Raw genomic sequence first — 18,363 nt, 5'->3', positions numbered from 1 at the left:
AGCCCCCATTTTCCCTCCAGTCCACCATTTTCCTTCTGCCTGCATTCAGGAAGCATCTCATTTCTCTTCTCCCCTTGTGACAGCATCGCTGGTATGTATGTATGTTTCCTGTATCCAATTCCTGTCTCATACTAGCCTGCTTAGTTAGTTCTCCCCTGGTCAGCTATTAGTGCAGATGTTGATTTACATTGTATTATGTATATATGACTCCCTGATGAACCCACTATTGATTATATGCATATATGTTTGTTTGTAATGTAGTTTCACCGCATCGATATACCACCATGTTCAATAAAATACAGATTCAACCTACGGTCTCCTTACTGGACCCCAGTATAGTGGTTTAGTTGCCTGTAGAAGCTACATGAAGTCTACTTCAATTAGTGAGGACAGAACAGTATTGAATACAAATATCTTATGATTTTGTTACAACTATTCCACCGCACTTAAAGAATCTGCCCATGTACAATTTTTCTGAATTTCATTGCCTTTTCCTCAGCTATTTATATATGAATATATTCATAATTACACGCAACTGTTATGAATGGGTTACCGAGGAGGATGGCAGGAACAGGCTAAGCCACCAGAAGACCAGAGAGGTTGGTAACCAAGCGGATTGCAGACCCCTGATCCTAGCCACACAACTAGCAGTAGCCGTGGAGCATTCCTGCGATGCCGTAGATGCTTTGTCACAGCCGGAGGACTAACTAAGCCTAAAGACAGAAAGATGAAATCTAAACTGCCCCGGAGCAGATTTGCAAAGGAATAGACAGCCCCCAAACATATATTGTCAGTGAGACAAGATGAGACACAAACACAGGCAGAGAACAGACTGAGCAAACGGTGGGGCCCAAGCTGTCTAGACAGGACAGGACAGAAAAGATACTGTCAGCAATCACGCACAAAACCCTGAAAAAGTCCAACACTACTGATATACAAAAAAACCTGAGATCACATGATCTCACCCCCGCTAGATCAGCACTCTGGTATAAACAGGCAGCAAAGCAAAAAGATACTAACATAACAGGGGACTGAACAAGCTGCAACATATGAAGCAGGGCCCAGTGCTGCCCCCAGGAGGGAGCACGCTGAACCCTAGCAGCAAAACAGAAAGCAGAAAAAAGACACAACCAGATTACATGCAAAGGATTAGCAAAAGAATCACTTAGCTGAACCATGCAGATCAGGCAGGGGACAAAAGAGCTCCAAATGCACACTGAGGGAATCACCAGCAACCTCCCAGAGCAGCCAGCTCAATTATATGCTCTCAGCCAGTAATCCTAGGTTTCCAATTATTGTCGTTAGGTGGGGAACTTCCATCCACCTGACCAGCTCCACTACCCTCAGCAACTACCAGAGGGAGCAGAGGGAGCTTCGGCTCAGAACTCCGAGCAAGCGAATTCACAACACGTAACCTTTTCCAGTCTTTGTAACTACAGTCTTCGTCAAACGGTAACTCCTACTTGTCAATATATTTATACAGAGGCAGAAGGAATACCAGAGGAATAGTAAAGTTCTAAGAAAAGAGGATCCCACATTGCTATTGTATTTGGAATGCAAATATTTACTAAAACAGAAATGTTCTTCCTAAACATAGGAAATAGTAAACAGATTAACGCCATGATTCAGATATTAACCTTTAATAACTGACATTTATTGTAATCAAGTTTGTAAATGCAAGGACAATAAAAACTCAACCCTGCGCACCACTATAAGGCAATCTATTCCCCCAAAAAGTTTTAAACAGTTTATATAAAATCTATCTTTCCCACAAGCTACATTTCTTTAATGTGATACCATTTGACATATAAAAGTTTCCCTATGGTGAATGATTGAAGAAGAGATGTGAAATCAGCAGGAATCTCTCAGTGAGGAGGCAAAAGGCAGATAAAGAATGAAGAATGTAACTGGAACTGTGGCTTAGCCTGTCCACCAGTCGCTGTGGCTAGACCAGCATGAGCGCTGCTGGAGCTGTATCAAATAAAGAAGCAGAAGTCATGAACCTAACATTATACTTTAAATAATGCAATAAGGATTTTGAAAGCACAAAATTAGCCAGATTACACCTAAAACTCAGCAGAGCCTAAGACGACTTCTCTGAATAGAGGATAATTTACAATTTTGGGAATAACCCTTTTAGGCTGGTTTTACACTTACTGTATTTTTGCGGGCTAATTTTGCAGCCCCAATGCATTTCTATGGGGCCGCAAATTCTGCCCGCAAAAATTATAGGGTGCGCCGTGTTCCGTACTGCCGTGAGGGCCTTTTTGCAGCTGTGAAAAAAGATCGAGCTTGCTCCATCTTTTTCACGGCGTACGGACACGGCCCCCATTGTAACTCAATGGGGCCGCAAAAACAAATGGAAGTTTGCTTTTGCGGCACGCCGTCACTTCCGGTTTTGCAGAATGCCGGTTTTTTTCCAATACTATTTCCATAGTACTGGGAAGAAAAACTGCGATCCGCAAACATTTTTTGCGGCTCGTTATTGCGGTACACCACAAAAAATGTGGCGATACAGCACTCAAAAACGGGATGCAATAGCGGACCGCAAGAAATGCGGTAAGTTTAAAACTAGCCTAACATATTACCTCCTCTTTCATTGGTATCACCACTAAGCTACAATTTTCAGCATAGTTGCATGTAACTAGCTGAAAAAAAGCAAAAATCTGCAGGTAACTCTGAAGGAGGTGCATTGTGTGTAGTGGATACCGCACCTCTTGCCAAGTAGAGGCTTGTAATAGCGGGCATTAGCGCTTCTTTTTCTGAAGGGCTCTAGACTGAAATTCACTGCTACATTCCTTGCTTTTATATTCCCCTGTAACCTAGAAGAGAAGAAGTTGCAGAGGAAAAGATGGATTGGCTGAGTAAGAACCTGAGGGAAGAAGTCATGCACAATTGAGAAAAGCTGTAAAAGACCTGGAGAAAGACGTGAATCCCCGCCAACTCACTCTGAAAGGAAAGGAAACAGCCCTGGAGAACCAATGCCCTCTGCAGATCAACCAGAGTCTCAAGAACTGCCCAAGAGTTGCCCAGAGTATGCTGCTTCCTACTCCATTTGAGTCCCTGCAACTGAACACAGCAGCCCTATACTGGATCCTAATGTGGATCATTTTCCATTGTTGGTCAGTGTTCTATATGTTTGGAGGAACTGTTCCACTACACTTTGTTAAATGCAATGTCCTGCCTAATGATTAGAAGCACAAGATACCCGGCTCATCAAGGTTGTCAAACAGTGATCAATTTGCACATCCCGTTTCATCAGACATGTGGCCATTGGACAGTGGTGTGTGGCAAACTGGATGATATCGGGAGAACCACAACTTATCTAATGGCATCCACCGCCATTATGTTTTTAGGTAAGAGGTGGTTCTCCCACTCCTGTCCCGACAACTGTTGTGGCCATGAAATGGGACATGCAAATCAGTTTGAACCAAATCTTAGTCATCAGTATTTTACATTTTATACCAAAGATGTGTGACTCTGTTACCAATCAGATTGGAGCCTAAGTCATGCCTCAATATGAGAGGGATAGGTGGTGGACACCAGGTGACAATAGAGCAAAACTATGAAAGCTAAAATGCCTCGGAATAGTAACTGCAAGAGAATTAGTTTTTGTGCAATGAACATAAATGTTTTTATTTTTGTCTTTAGGCGCCTTCCATTTTTCATTTGCACATGAAAAGCTGTGTGGCAAAGTGGCCACCCTGGAGAGATGGTGGCAGCGGCAAACAAAGAAAAGAGGAGGCGTAGAGCAGGGATCAAAAAAATCACTATTAAATTAATGTAGGTCCTACTGTAGGCATCATAGTGCTAGTTTACATTGACTGCACCCACTGTGCAAGATACTGCAGCACAGCAGAGTATAAAGGGCGTTCTCGTATTTATAAATAATTACATTCGCAAATTTCTTATAAAACAAGCAACTCTGTAATTTGCTTGTCATTCATAATCATCTCTGTTCTTATAACTGAAAGGATTATTTACTGCTGTTTTCCTAGATTACCCATCATAAGTGACGAGCGAACGTGCGTGGATAAGGTCTTACCGGAGCATGCTTGGGTGCTAACCGAGTGTCTTCTGCGTGCTAAAAAAATATGTACGAGTCCCCGCAGCAGCATGTTTTACAGCTGTTTGAAAGCCCCAACACATGCAGTGATTGTCTCACAAACAGGCATGTTTTGTGACTGACTAACTGCTATGATACATGCAGATGCAGGGACTCGAGCATATTTTTCGAGCACGCAGAAGACACTCGGTTAGCAACCGAGCATGCTCCGATAACACCTTATCCAAGCACGTTTGCTAAACACTACCCATCACCGCTGCAGTCGATGAGAAGTTGGCAGTCTCCTAAGCAAGGAGCACAGAGTTTACAAGTAGAGATGAGCGAATATTTCAATGTTTGGTTCGGACTACGTTCGCCGAATTTGCAATATTTGTTGAATAATTCATCAAATATTTGCCGAACATAACCGAAAGCCATTCATATCAATGGGAGGCAAAAACAAACGCATGCACAACACGTTATGACGGGCCCCAAATGCTGCCAAAACACATCAAATGAGGAGACCAAGAAAGTGGCCTCTATTCACCCACACTACAGATTTAAGCATGGCACTGCAGCAATCAGCCGGGCATGAGGTATCGGGGTCTGGGACAGCATTTACAGTTTTCAATTGAAAGTCACAGTGAGACGAGGTGGGTGAGGGATCAGTGTAGGGCCCCTTTGCTGGCAGCCCTGATACCACATGCAACACCTCTACCTGTTTTCATGCTGAGCCACACTCTGATGGCTCAAATATCAGTTTTGTAGACTACCATTGTCATAAAAATTTAAGGATAGTAGCACGGGTAGTCGAGTCCAAGGAAGTTGAGGCCTGACAGTCTCTGAGGCCTACTGATACAGGCAACACGCATGAAGGAGACCCAACCAGGAGTCTACACATTTCTAAAAATTAGTGGCAGACGCCAACAAAGTGTTATCAATTGCAATAAAGTAAAATTATTATAGCGGGTGTAGGAGGAGGTGCAATCGCAGAGTGTCCGGGCCGGAACCAAGGGGACAGTCATCTAGGTTCCTAGGGGGTCTGTTTCCGGGGAGCAGAGTTAGGGGATGGACCGCTGAGACTTCCAGGGCTGTTGGGGGAGGAGCCTATATAGAAAGGGGAACGCCAGTCAGAGTGAGTCAGCAAAACGGGAGAGAAGGAGCAGGAGACCGTGGGGATGCCCGGGAGCAAGAGCCTCCAGCAGTAACCAGAGAGGAGGACAGCGACAGAAGGGAGACTCTCGGTGGATCACAGGGAGACGTCGCCAAGCCGACCGACAGAAGACTGCCGCTTCTCTGCCACCTGCGGCCATTGCCGCCTCATTCCAGCCCGCAGCTGCGGCCTGCCCGCAGTCACCCGTGGCCGTTACCACTCCACTCCCATCCGCGGCTGTTGCTTGTCCACTGCCGCCCTCAGCCACCACCGTCCCGCTCCAGTCCGTGGTAGGGGCCGGGCCGTCACCCTCCGCGGGTCCCCTAGTGCAGCCGCTGGCTGCGCCGGTGGCCTACCAACCACCACTCAGCACCGCCGCTGCCCTCCTCTGTCCGGGGGCTGCGGTCTCCACTCTTCCACTCCCAGGCGGTATCCCGCTGCCTCCGCTGGGGGGACATTCCGCCAAAGAACTCTTCTAGGGCCAGTTGTGCCCCCCTGCTTCGTCTGGGTGTTGGAACGCCCGAAGACTACGCCAGATCCTCAGCGGCTGGGCCCAGCGCTGCGACGCCGGACCACCACCGAACGACACGCCGAGGGACGTCAGGACAGCTAGGTGACACATAATAACTAAGGACCCGTAGTCGGCCATACCGCGGCCCTATAGTGACCGGCCTTTGCTGGAGTAGTCATGTTCTCATAAACAGTGTTTTCTTGTATTTGGTCCCTGCGAGGACAATTGCTGTTATTTTGTTTGATTGCTTAGGATAGCCATACCGTCATCTATCTATAAAAGTTTCTACCTAAAGTTTAATCGTCTCGCGTCTCGTCCGAGCGCAGACAACGGCACCCCAGATCAGAGCGGGGCCATAGACTCAGCAAATAACGAGGGCCCCCGGTCCAGCATCTCTTTGGGGGCTATGCTAAGCAACCTGCCTAGGTTCTCCGGCTCCAACACCATGCTGAGGAGCTGGACAGAGCGGATGCGAGGGATCTTCCAAATGCATCCGATGACCCCTGACCTGGAAGCCTCTCATGGCATTAGAGGGGGAGGCCTGGGATTCAGTAATGTTGAGGCCCCGGGAGACCGCAACACCTTTGCTAGGGTCTTGCGGATTCTGGAAGAGACTCATGGGGATCCAACAAATGTGGGAGAGTTGAGGACCCGGTTGTTCAGTCGAATGCAGGGAGAGTGGGAGACCATCACCCAGTATATGAATGTCCTCCAGGAGTTATACACGACCATCGAGCGGAAGGACGGAGTAGGGGTAGGACCCATCGACATTACCCTACATGACCTGTTAGTGACTGGACTCTGGGACCCTTTGATAAAGCAGGCAGTATGGGAGCAGGTCCAAGTGAACCCATGTATGACTTTCTCTGAGGTGGAGAGTCAGGCGTGTGCTCGAGAGCAGGAGCAGGGACTGACGGTCCCTGCCGGGAAGGTCCGGAGTGTGGAGGCCTCTGTGAATGTTGTCGGGGAGCCCCAATGGATAGAAGAGATGAAACAAGAGCTGAAGAACATCAGGGGCAAGTTGGCCGAAGTGAATATAAAGACCGAGGTCACGACTGGGAGGCCTAGTTCCAATCCAGGGCCCTGGGGGCCTCGCAATGCCCGGGGCAGCCGGCCCTCGCAACCCCGGTGTTATGAGTGCGGGGAGCTGGGCCACTTCACACGAGAATGACCGCGGCGTGGGAGACACCCACCCCGGTGGCCATTAAACTAGAGGGCTCCAGGCTGGGGGGTCGCCGCTCGGAGCCAGAAGCCACGACATGGGGTGGTGGAAGTCCCGAAGATCTGGTCGCAAAGTGTCCAGTGGTATGGGCAGAGGTTGAGGGCCGTGCCGTACGGTGCCTAGTGGACACAGGGTCACAAGTAACGACCATGCCTGCAACTTACTTTCAGCAGCATTTTCCTGAGGCAGAGAGACCCCAGTGGGGGTCCATGGTAAGACTGATAGCCTCCAATCAACTACTGGTCCCTGTCACTGGAGTGGTTTGGATGCAGATGACACTGCGTGGCAAATCCCTCGGCCGCCGGGGAGAGGTCATGACCCAAGGGAACCCAATGACAAACATCCAGTCACCCTGGGTATGCACATACTGCGGGATTTCGGCAATTTACTCCTCAATGACCCCACGCAAGAGACCCTGAAACAGTCGGGTTCCCACACGCCCCAAGGGCTAGTCTTCCAGCAGTTGGTGCTGGAGGCGCGAGTACTCCAGGACTGCCAGGAGGGTGAGGCACTGGGCAAAGTCATCATGCAAGCAGCTCCCCCACTCATGCTGCCCCCCAGGCAGACAGTGGTGGCCCTGCCTATTCAGGCCCCGGTACCTTTGGAGGGCATGGAGATGCAGGTGGAGCCGTGCTACTCGGAACGCCTACATCCTGGCATACTGGTGGCCCGCTCCCTGACCACTGCGGAGAAGGGCCATCCTGGTGGTCTGCATAAACCTAGATGACCAGGACATCGTCTTAAAGACTCGGCCTGAAATAGCCAAGCTGGTGAGGCCTTTGGAAGAAGTGCTGCCAGCCCCTGCAGTCCAAGTAAGGGTGCAACCCGAGGACCCTTGGGCAGTGACTATCCTAACCTTGCAGACTGCTGAGTCCTCGACCCAGGAAAAGGGCCGAAACTTCCTTGAAAGATTGCGGCCGAACTCTCCGACCTGACTCCAGCCCAACCTCTCCAGGTGGAAACATTACTAGGACAGTACCACGAGGTATTCGCCAGTCACAAGGATGATTTTGGATGCACCACAGCCATCACGCATGGGATTCCCATAGCAGGAACGGCCCCCATTGGAGAATGATATCGGCAAATCCCTCCACAGCTATACCAGGAGGTGAAAACTTTATTGGGCCAAATGTGCATGCTGACGCCCTCTCCAGGATCCGGCAGGCATCTCCGGGGAAGAGTCGAGACGACGAATTAGAAGGGGAAGAGACGCCGTTCGCCCTCACCGCCGCCGTGTTCACGGCTCCTACACAGGACGAATCTCATCTAGGACCCCCAAGGGGTATGCTGGAACAATCACGTGATGGATGGATCCAAAAGCAGCAAGAAGACGAAGAAATTGGGCTCCTACGCCGATGGGTGACCACCGGCAGACTACCTACCGACTCCTGAAGACAGACCTTGACTCAGGATATGTTGCTAATGCTATGCCAATGGGAGAAACTAGTCATGAAGAAAAGACTATTGTATCGGAAGGCAATATCATGGGCGACGTCTGCAACAACTTGGCAAGTAGTCGTGCCCGGGGCCCAACTCATTGAACTGGCTCGAGAAGCCCACGAAAAGGGGGCTCACTTCGGAGCTCAAAAGACCTTGCAATGGCTGCAGTAGATAGTTTACCATCCGCGTCTGCATGCTGCTGTGGAAGAAGCTTGCCGGGCCCGCCGCCTATGCGAGCTGGCTAAACCCCCCGTGCAACGGGCCCCGGTACAGACGATAGTGACATCAGCACCCCTCGAGCTCTTGATGGTGGACTACTTGACCATTGGCCCTGCATACCAGGGGTATGAACATTGTCTCGTCATGGTGGATCATTTCACCAAGTTTGCCGTGGTAACCGCCACCCGAGATCAAACTGCAGAGTCGGATGCCTATGCAATCTGTAAGAACTTTATCCAAGTGCACGGCTACCCCCAACGGATACATTCAGACCAGGGAGCGTGCTTCTTGGGAAAAGTCATGGAAGAATTACATTGTCTCTATGGTATCAATAAATCCCGGACCACGCCGTACCACCCGCAGGGAAACAGGGCCTGCAAACTATTTAATCGGACACTAATTGAAATATTGCGTACCTTGGAGAGTGACCGGAAGGCCCGCTGGCCTGAGTTTGTTCCTGAACTAGTGTGGGTTTATAACAACTGGGTGCACCGGGTTACCGGCTATACCCCCTACTCATTGCTGTTTGGGAAAAGGAAGGCAAAGGGATTACGGAGGTGGAACTGAGTCCAGAGGAACCCCAACCATGGACCGGGGTGTCATCGTGGATCCAAAACCACAGACAGCGGCTACAAACCCTCCACTGAATCGTCCATACAAAACTCCTGGACCTGGAACACCCAGGGGGGACTCTGCCTCCGCCTGCCGTCCTCCAGACTGGGGATCGAGTACTCGTGCTAGAAGATAGCCTCCAAACAATTTTAAAGTGACAAGTCCCCTACTGTATGACATTAGCAACAGAAGAATTTTTTGGGCCTGTCGATAAGACCTGTATAAGATTGAGTGGATGCTCCAAACAATTTAAAAGTGACATGTTCCCTACTGTATGATGTTAGTAACAGAAGAATTTTTGTGGGCCTGTCGATAATGCCTGTATAACATTTACTAGATGCTCCAAACAATTTGAAAGTGACATGTCCCCCACTGTATGATGTTAGTAACAGAAGAAGTTTTTTGGGCCTGTTGATAAGTCCTGTATCAAAGTGACATGTCCCCTACTGTATGACGTTAGTAACAGAAGAAGTTTTTTGGGCTTGTCGATAAAGCCTGTATAATAGTGACATGTCCCCTAATGTATGACATTAGTAGCAGAAGAATTTTTGGGGCCTGTCGATAAGGCCTGTATAAGATTGAGTGGATGTTCTAAACAATTTAGAAGTGACATGTCCCCTACCGTATGACATTAGTAACAGAAGAATTTTTTGGGGCCTGTCGATAAGGCCTCTTCCAGACCTCTTCCAAAAAGCCTTCAACCTGCAGTGATCTTCAGTCTACTGAACCGCCCCACGACCAGCTCTACCCTCTCCTAGTGTATCCTTACCCATCACCTGTAGACTAAGATCCCTCGCAGGCAAGGTCCTCTCTCCTTTTGTACTTGTGTGTGCCTTGTATTGCTCATGTTTATTGTACTTGTCTTTGTATGCCCACTTTTTCACATGTAAAGCTCCATGGAATAAATGGCGATATAAAAAATGAATAATAATAACAATAATAAGGCCTGTATAAGATTGAGTGGGTGCTCGAAACAGTTTAAAAGTGACATGTCCCCTTTTCTATGACATTAGTAACATAAGAATTTTTGGGGGCGAAAATGGGAACGTACAACAGGAACAATAACGGGGCGGCTATGGGAAGTCCAAGATCCAGGATCCACTTTACAGTTATTACTCATCTACCCAACACCAATTACCAGAGAGCGTTTGAAGCCCGTCAGAAGATAGGTGTAACAGATGTGCATCTCAAGCTAGGTAGAAAAGATGCCCGTGAGAAAGTGGATGCCAAAGAAGCACATAATCTAGAAGATAGGCTCAAAACAGTTTCAAACTCAGATCTCGGCTGCTGTATTACATTTGTAAAGAAAATAAAATAAATTAATTTTAATGCGCAACAGCTCTGCACACAGAACAACATTAAATGAAAAGGTTGGATATATCGGGCTGTATCACATTTATCAACAGAAAAAAATATTTTAATGTGCTTGAGGTCTGCAGATAGGTTCATATCACCACCACAATATGACAATGTGGGATACGGCAGGCTGTATCACATTCAGCAACAGAAAAAATTTGAATTTTTTTAATGCGCATTTGGTCTGCAGATAGGTTCATATCACCTCCACAACATGTCAACGTGAGATTCGGCAGGCTGTTTCACATTTAGCAACAGAAAAAATTATACTTTTTTTAATATGCCTTAGGTCTGCAGACAGTTTCAAATCCGTACAACACTAAATGACAAGGTGGGAAACAGCAGGCTTTTTCACCTTTAGCTATTGAAAAAATATTATTTAGAATGCTATACTCATGCATGGAGCACAATTAAGGCTGGTTTCACATTTGCGTCTGTGTGCACAGCGTTTCATCCTTATAGATCCACATGCGTCATGTGTACCTATCTTTAACATGGTGTATGCAGGGGCATGCATTTGCATCAGTTCGCATGCGTCTGCGTACGCATGCATCATTTTTCGGTGTGCGGCGGGGTCAGGCGAATGCAACATGTTGCATTTTTGGAAGCACTAAAAATCCATCAAATATGTGCAGTCATGTGCATGCGGATGAGTGCGTAAAAAAATGCATTACTGTCTATGGGAATGCATGCGTATGCATGCGTTCGATACGCATGCATTCTTCAAAATGTAAATAGAAATCCCATTAGATATGCCCATTTTTGTCTGATGTCATATCGAACGCATGCGCATAAACAACGCAAACGCATGTAAAAATGCATGCAAACGCAGCTTTTTTGGTGACATGCGTAAGATGATGTGGATAAAAGCACTGCATAAACATGCGTTTTCATGCATTTTTGCAAGTGTTTGCGGATGCGGATGATACACTGCAGACTCAAGCGCTAATGTGAACCTAGCCTAAAGCAGTGCACAACACACTTGTAGGACATGTGCCCTGTTAGCTTTGTCTTTGGACCTCAGTAATACCCCCCCCAAAAAAAAAAAATTCTGGAAGGTATATTTTACGGGCACACCGGACACTGTCTAGCTACACTATCTGACTGATATACAACCGTCTAACTAACTAGCTAAAATCTTGCTGTTAACAGTGCCCGCATCAGGAGCAGCTTCTCTGCGCTGTTACAGTGTCAAAATGGCACTAAAACAAGATGTCCGCTATTTATATGGAGAGGGACATGTGATATCAGCAGCCAATGGCACAAGCCGTAGTGTCAGGACATTGTAGGTGCTTCCTGCACCTTGATTGGCTAGCCGCAATGTGCATACATAAAGTTAGGGGGAAAAAATGACTGTTTACAAGAATGCCACACCTCTGAGCTCGGCAAACCCCCTCCCTTCACCAAACAGGTGCCAAACACTCATGATAAACCACCATTACAGTTGCTAAAGTGCTGAAAATATTTTTGTGGCAACGACAATATTTTCCCGCACTTTTACCGATTTTTACCGATTTTATAAAATTTTGCTCGTGTTTCCGATCACGAATCCGAATGTGCCATATCCGTGCCGAACTTATGTTTAGCGATCGTTTTCCGAACAAATTCGCTCATCACTACTCCAGTCTACCCAAACTGTCATTCAGGGGCATACGAGAGTTAGGATCACTGATTTGTCATCCTTTTATGAGGTGGGAATAGCCCTTAAACTGAAGTCACACCCATTTTCCGATGTCAAGTACAGCCGCCATTCGTAATGCGGAAAGTGGAATATGATGAAAGATTTCCTTGTTAAACATCAGCACATGGAGGAAAATCCAGCTAACTAATAAATAAAATAAGTAAATGGATTGTGCATGCTTTTTGGTGCTTTTGATGCGCTTTGAATGAAAATAGGCCACGGATAATGCTCTTAATGAAGTGCTCTATAAATGAAAAATAAGACCGGACGGCGAGGTACTCTGAAGTTATCAGCCTGTATTACTTTACACTACATTAATTTGCCACATCAAATTTATTTAATTAGAGCACTGCTACTTCAATACTTAATCCATGCTGAGGGAACGTTCGTCTCCAGCCCTTACAATGTTTGATTATTAGAAGCTTGCCTTATGAACCGAGCAATCGCTTGTATGTAAATCTCCGTAGATCCAGAACAAGCCATCACTTCTATAATTAAATACCGGATACACCTCTTATATAAATTACAGAGTAGAAAATACATTTCTGAAGCTTTTCCAAAGGAGCGGAAGTTTTCTACATGTCACTCTCAAAACTTGAGCTCCCATTGGATGATGTGAAAAAAATTGCCAAAAATTGGGATCTTATAGCACGGTGCTTGAAAAAGACCTTTTATGGTCAAAACGTCGCATTTTGGCAAATAAAGAAGTCATTTTGATTTTTTTAACCCGGATTGGATGCTGTTCTCCTTTATTTTATGGTGTGTACGTTTCCAATTGGGTCCAGTGGAATTGGAACATTCGTTATGGAATCTGTAGTTCTATCAGCTGCTGCTTTTTTTTTGTTTCTTGAGCTCCCATTGGATGATGTAAAATTTGCCAGAAATTGGGATCTTACAGCACGGTGTAAGTCAATTTATTAAGACAGATGGAAAATAATTTATGTTCCAAAACGGCACTGGCTGATTAAAAAATATTCTGTTCACAATAAAATCACATCTGGTACATTCCTGCCTTAGTTACCCTCTGTTGATGCACAAAACAATTTGCAAATCGTGTCTTTCTAGCCGTTAAGAACTACAAATCCCAGCATGCTGAATACTGCAGAACCTCAATACCACTTTACCCGGACCTGTCATACCCGGACCTGATACTCCGACCTGTCATATCTAGACCTGTCATGCTCTGACATGTCATACTCAGATCTGGCGGTAGGATTCACTGGGAATCAGTGGATAGCACTGCAGCCTTGCAGCGCTGGGATCCTGAGTTCAAATCCCACCAAGGACAACATCTACAAGGAGTTTGTATGTTCTCCCCATGATTGCGTGGATTTCCTCCGGGTACTCCGGTTTCCTCTCACATTCCAAAGACATACTGATAGGGAATCTAGATCTTGAGCCCCAATGGGGACAGTGCCAATAATGTCTGTAAAGCGCTGTGGAGTTAATGGTGCTATATAAATGAGTAAAATAAATACCATAAATAAATCACTCGATTTTGGGTCCCCCTCACTCGGAGACTGACATTTCTCAATCATTGCAGCCTATGTGAGTAGTCCTAAGGCAGGAAAAGGTGTCCTCTGGGATGGTCCATGATTGTTTTTCACAGGCTACACTGGCCTGGATTGTACAGCTGAAGAGGGATGTGTGTGAGCAAGACTAGTGACAGGATGAGCAGCATGAGGCCACGATCACATGTTCAGTATTTGGTCAGTATTTCACATCAGTATCTGTATGTCAAAACCAGGAGTGGAACAATCAGAGGAAAAGTATAATAGAAATTTGTTGGGAATCTCTCTCAGGCAAAACTAACAGGTCAAGGAAATTCTTATCCTCTCTTGCTGACAACTTTATCTTCCAAAAGGTAAGGGAGAAAACAAGGGGAACTGCTACCTTGGATCTAATCCTTATAAACAGGGAGGAAATGGTTGAGGAGGTAAAAGTGGCTGGGACCCTAGGAGGTAGCGACCATGCTATTTTAGAATTTTGGATTACTAGAGGTGGAAGACCTGTGAAGACTCAGACGTCAAGGTTAGATTTCAGAAAGGCAGATTTTAAGGGATTCAGAAAGAGAATTGGAGGGATCCAATGGCTGGATATCCTTAAAGACAAAAATGTCCAGGAAGGATGGGAAATCTTGAAAAATGAAATTCTCAAAGCACAGTTGTTAACAATTCCGAAAAGAGGGAAGAATAGGAAGCATTTAAGGAAACCAGGATGGATGAACACAGAACTTAAGCACATGCTAAAAAGGAAGAAAAAAATGTTTATAAAATGGAAAGAGGGAGGCATATCTAAAGAAGAATATAATGCTGTCTGCAGAACCTGCAGGGCACAAATCAGATTATCTAAAGCTGAAAATGAACTGAGGCTTGCAAGAGATGTCAAAAGCAATAATAAAGGATTTTGGGGATATGTCAAAAGTAAAAGAAAAGTCAAAGATGCTATAGGATTTTTACAGGATGAAAATGATGAAATGGTAAGACAGGATGTTGAGAAGGCTGAACTTTTAAATTCCTATTTTGCATCTGTTTTCTCTCAGAAAGGAAATGTAACATCAACTGTTATTCACTGTCCTATTAAGGGAATAGAAGAATCCAGGATATCTATAAACAGAAAGATAGTGAGGAAACACTTAGCTAACCTAAATGAATTCAAGTCTCCAGGTCCAGATGAATTACACCCCAGAGTACTGAAGGAGATAGCAGAAGAAATTTTTGAACCCCTCTCCATAATCTTTGAAAATTCTTGGAGAACAGGAGAAGTGCCAGAAGACTGGAGAAGAGCAAATGTTGTTCCTATCTTCAAAAAGGGGAAGAAGGTGGACCCAGGCAACTATAGGCCGGTGAGTCTGACTTCTATACCAGGAAAGATCCTTGAACAAATTATTAAACAACATGTATGTCAATACCTGGATAAGAATGAAGTGATTAAACAGAGTCAGCATGGGTTTGTAACTAATAAGTCATGTCAGACTAACTTAATTTCCTTCTATGACGGTATCACTGATTGGGTGGATCAAGGAAATGCTGTAGATATAGTATATCTTGACTTCAGCAAAGCATTTGACAAAGTCTCTCATACAATCCTTATTGAAAAAATGACTAAGTATGGAATGGACAAGGCAACTGTTAGGTGGATTCATAACTGGCTTAGTGATCGGACCCAAAGAGTGGTCGTAAATGGCTGCACATCCAGTTGGAAGAATGTCTCAAGTGGGGTACCACAGGGCTCTGTCCTGGGCCCTGTATTGTTCAACATCTTTATCAACGATTTAGATGAAGGAATTGAGGGTAAACTGATTAAATTTGCTGATGACACAAAGCTAGGAGGGATAGCTAATACTAGAGAAGAGAGAGAGAGGATTCAAAAAGATTTAAATAAACTGGAGAAGTGGGCAGCAACTAACAGAATGGTTTTTAACAGGGAGAAATGCAAAGTACTACATCTGGGCAATAAAAATGAAAAAAGCATATATAGAATGGGAGGAATAGGGCTAAGTGACAGCACATGTGAAAAAGACTTGGGTATACTAATAGATCACAGACTGAATATGAGTCAACAGTGTGATGCAGCAGCAAAAAAGGCAAATGCAATTCTAGGATGTATTAACAGAAGCATACAGTCTAGATCACGTGAAGTCATTATTTCCCTCTACTCCTCTTTGGTCAGACCTCATCTGGAATATTGTGTCCAGTTTTGGGCACCACATTTTAAAAAAGACATCAACAAACTGGAGCAAGTTCAGAAAAGAGCGACCAGAATGGTGACCGGTCTGCAAACCCTGTCTTATGAGGAAAGGTTGCAGGATTTGGGAATGTTTAGTTTGCAAAAGAGAAGACTGAGAGGAGACTTAATAGCTGTCTACAAATATCTAAAGGGCTGTCACATTGTAGAAGGATCAACTTTATTCTCATTTGCACAAGGAAAGACTAGAAGCAATGGGATGAAACTGAATGGGAAGAGACACAGATTAGATATTAGAAAAAACTTTTTGACAGTTAGAGTGATCAATGAGTGGAACAGGCTGCCACGAGAAGTGGTAGGTTCTCCTTCAATGGAAGTCTTCAAACAGAGGCTGGACAGACATCTGACTGGGATGATTTAGCGAATCCTGCTTTGAGCAGGGGGTTGGACCAGATGGCCCAGGAGGTCCCTTCCAACTCTACGATTCTATGATTCTATGATTCTATGATTCTATGAAACACGTCACCACTTCTGTATTTATCACCCACTCCTGATTTTGGCTTACAAATACTGATGTAAAATACTCACCAAATACTGATAGTGTCAACGTGGCCGCAGAAGAAATGTGTGACATCAGAAAGAGGAGCAGCTATAAGATGTGTGTAACAGCAAGATAGTGACAGGAGGAGCAGCATATAAATATGAGTGACTGCAAGGAAGTCTACTGTGGTAGAATCTCCTCTCACTTCCCAGCATGAATTTCATTGCCCTTTTTTTGCCTTGAAAACAAAACCTGCCTCTCTGTTCTGTTTGAATGTCCTATGACAGACAGGAGAAACAAAGAGTCAAACTTCCTAGAAACCTCTACTGCTGGAGATGGATTACACTTTACAACAGGCAGTTTACAGAAACTTACACAAAAGGGAGACACCTAGTGGCCGGCAATGTGAAGTGTTTTTTTTTTTCTTAAGCTACAAATGTCATTTTGGGTAATGTACCATCACTGGCCATCAGATGAGCCTAAGTTTATGGAAACACCAGAGCCAATTTAAGTTTACTTGAAACTGACATCTACTACTTGCAAAGACAATCCACAATGTCATGATGTTTACAGGATGATCAGATTGCAGATTTCATTCTTAAATTGTTTTATGCGATAAAATAAAAGAGTACTTGGATCATTGTGGATGTCTTCTGTGCAAGAAATGGTATCAAAGTAAATTATTGATCTGAAAACGGAGTCGTTTGTGAAGCCTACAAGGAATATTCCTTCCCACAATAATGATTACAATAGGGAATTACATAACAAGCAATTCCCTATAGAAATGCATTGATGTGCTGAATCCAATTCCCATCCAGCAGGGGTTGGTAGAGGATGCTGTGAAAGTATTATCACTTGTGCATCGCACATTTTGGAAATGATTTTTAATAATAAGCAGATTTGCAAATGGGTCATAGTGTACAGGTTAAATCTTGCACTACTAAGTAAAAATGCCACACCAAACCATTTTTATATATTGCATATATTAAATTGGCTGAGTGCCGATTGTGGTCACATCAAGATTTTGTTCTACAAAGTACAAACATAGATGCAAGCGCACTAACTCTATGATGTGGGCAATGGACATGCAAAATAGTAGGGGAGATGCCCATTCTATGTTGCTTTTCCACACCATGCCTCTTGACAATACTCTCATGCCCATTTTCTCGCACCCTGAATGTGCAGTTGGATGCAAGAGTGACATGTAATGATAAAGCAACCCACTGTCATGAGCAAATTTCTTCTGAAAGTGCTAATTTCCAGATCTCATCAGTCCCTGATATATTTGCTGACTGTTGCAGGAATGAGGCCGGTCCCCAATTTCTTTGCGCGCTTCTGGGAGATTACAGAAAATCTAGAGATAATGGTATGAAAGTAAAGGGTTGTGATTTTTTTGTACTTTTAATACACAATAAAGGAAAATAATTATTAATCTCAGCAGGAACATTGCTTGCGAGAGGAGTTGTGGAAACCCCTTTCCTGGGAGAGCAAGGGGAGGACATGTCATCGCGGCAACCTGTGCAGTTGAACAGGGATCCCAAATGTAATGGGGCCCCTTTCCACCTCCAAAGCATGTAGAATTGTGCAGTTTCCTTCAAAGGGCTCATATATTGTTCTTATACAGGAGTCCCCAATTGACTGTGACTGCGAGTTAAGAGAGCTTATTTGAGGTGAGACACAAGGGGTCTCCAGATCTACCAGCATTGGTCAAAATGTTGAAACAGGAACATACACAATATCTGCCAGTGTATAAGGTTAAAAACACATGAGACATGCACAAAAGTGAACAAGTCGGTAGGACAGTGTTCTCACCACCCAAAGACTGAAACACAGAAAAAACACGATGTGCAAAAATACTCTGTTGTAAAAAAATATATAACAGTAAACAGCAAGTGC

General features: G+C 45.0%; 1 long non-coding RNA gene across 1 annotated transcript in view; it reads right to left on the bottom strand.

Moving 5' to 3' along the window:
* Positions 1-1,661: 1,661 nt before the first annotated feature.
* Positions 1,662-18,363, bottom strand: part of LOC141049108 (uncharacterized) — a 29,005-nt gene continuing 12,303 nt past the window's right edge. Inside the window, exon 3 of the long non-coding RNA XR_012220257.1 lies at positions 1,662-1,971. This is a non-coding gene — a long non-coding RNA (uncharacterized lncRNA). The remainder of the gene's footprint in view (positions 1,972-18,363) is intronic.

Source organism: Dendrobates tinctorius, unplaced genomic scaffold, assembly GCF_039654945.1.
Source record: "Dendrobates tinctorius isolate UK_male_01 unplaced genomic scaffold, ASM3965494v1 ptg000143l, whole genome shotgun sequence".
Lineage (NCBI taxonomy): Eukaryota > Metazoa > Chordata > Amphibia > Anura > Dendrobatidae > Dendrobates > Dendrobates tinctorius.
This window is presented reverse-complemented; position numbering and strand designations above follow the sequence as displayed.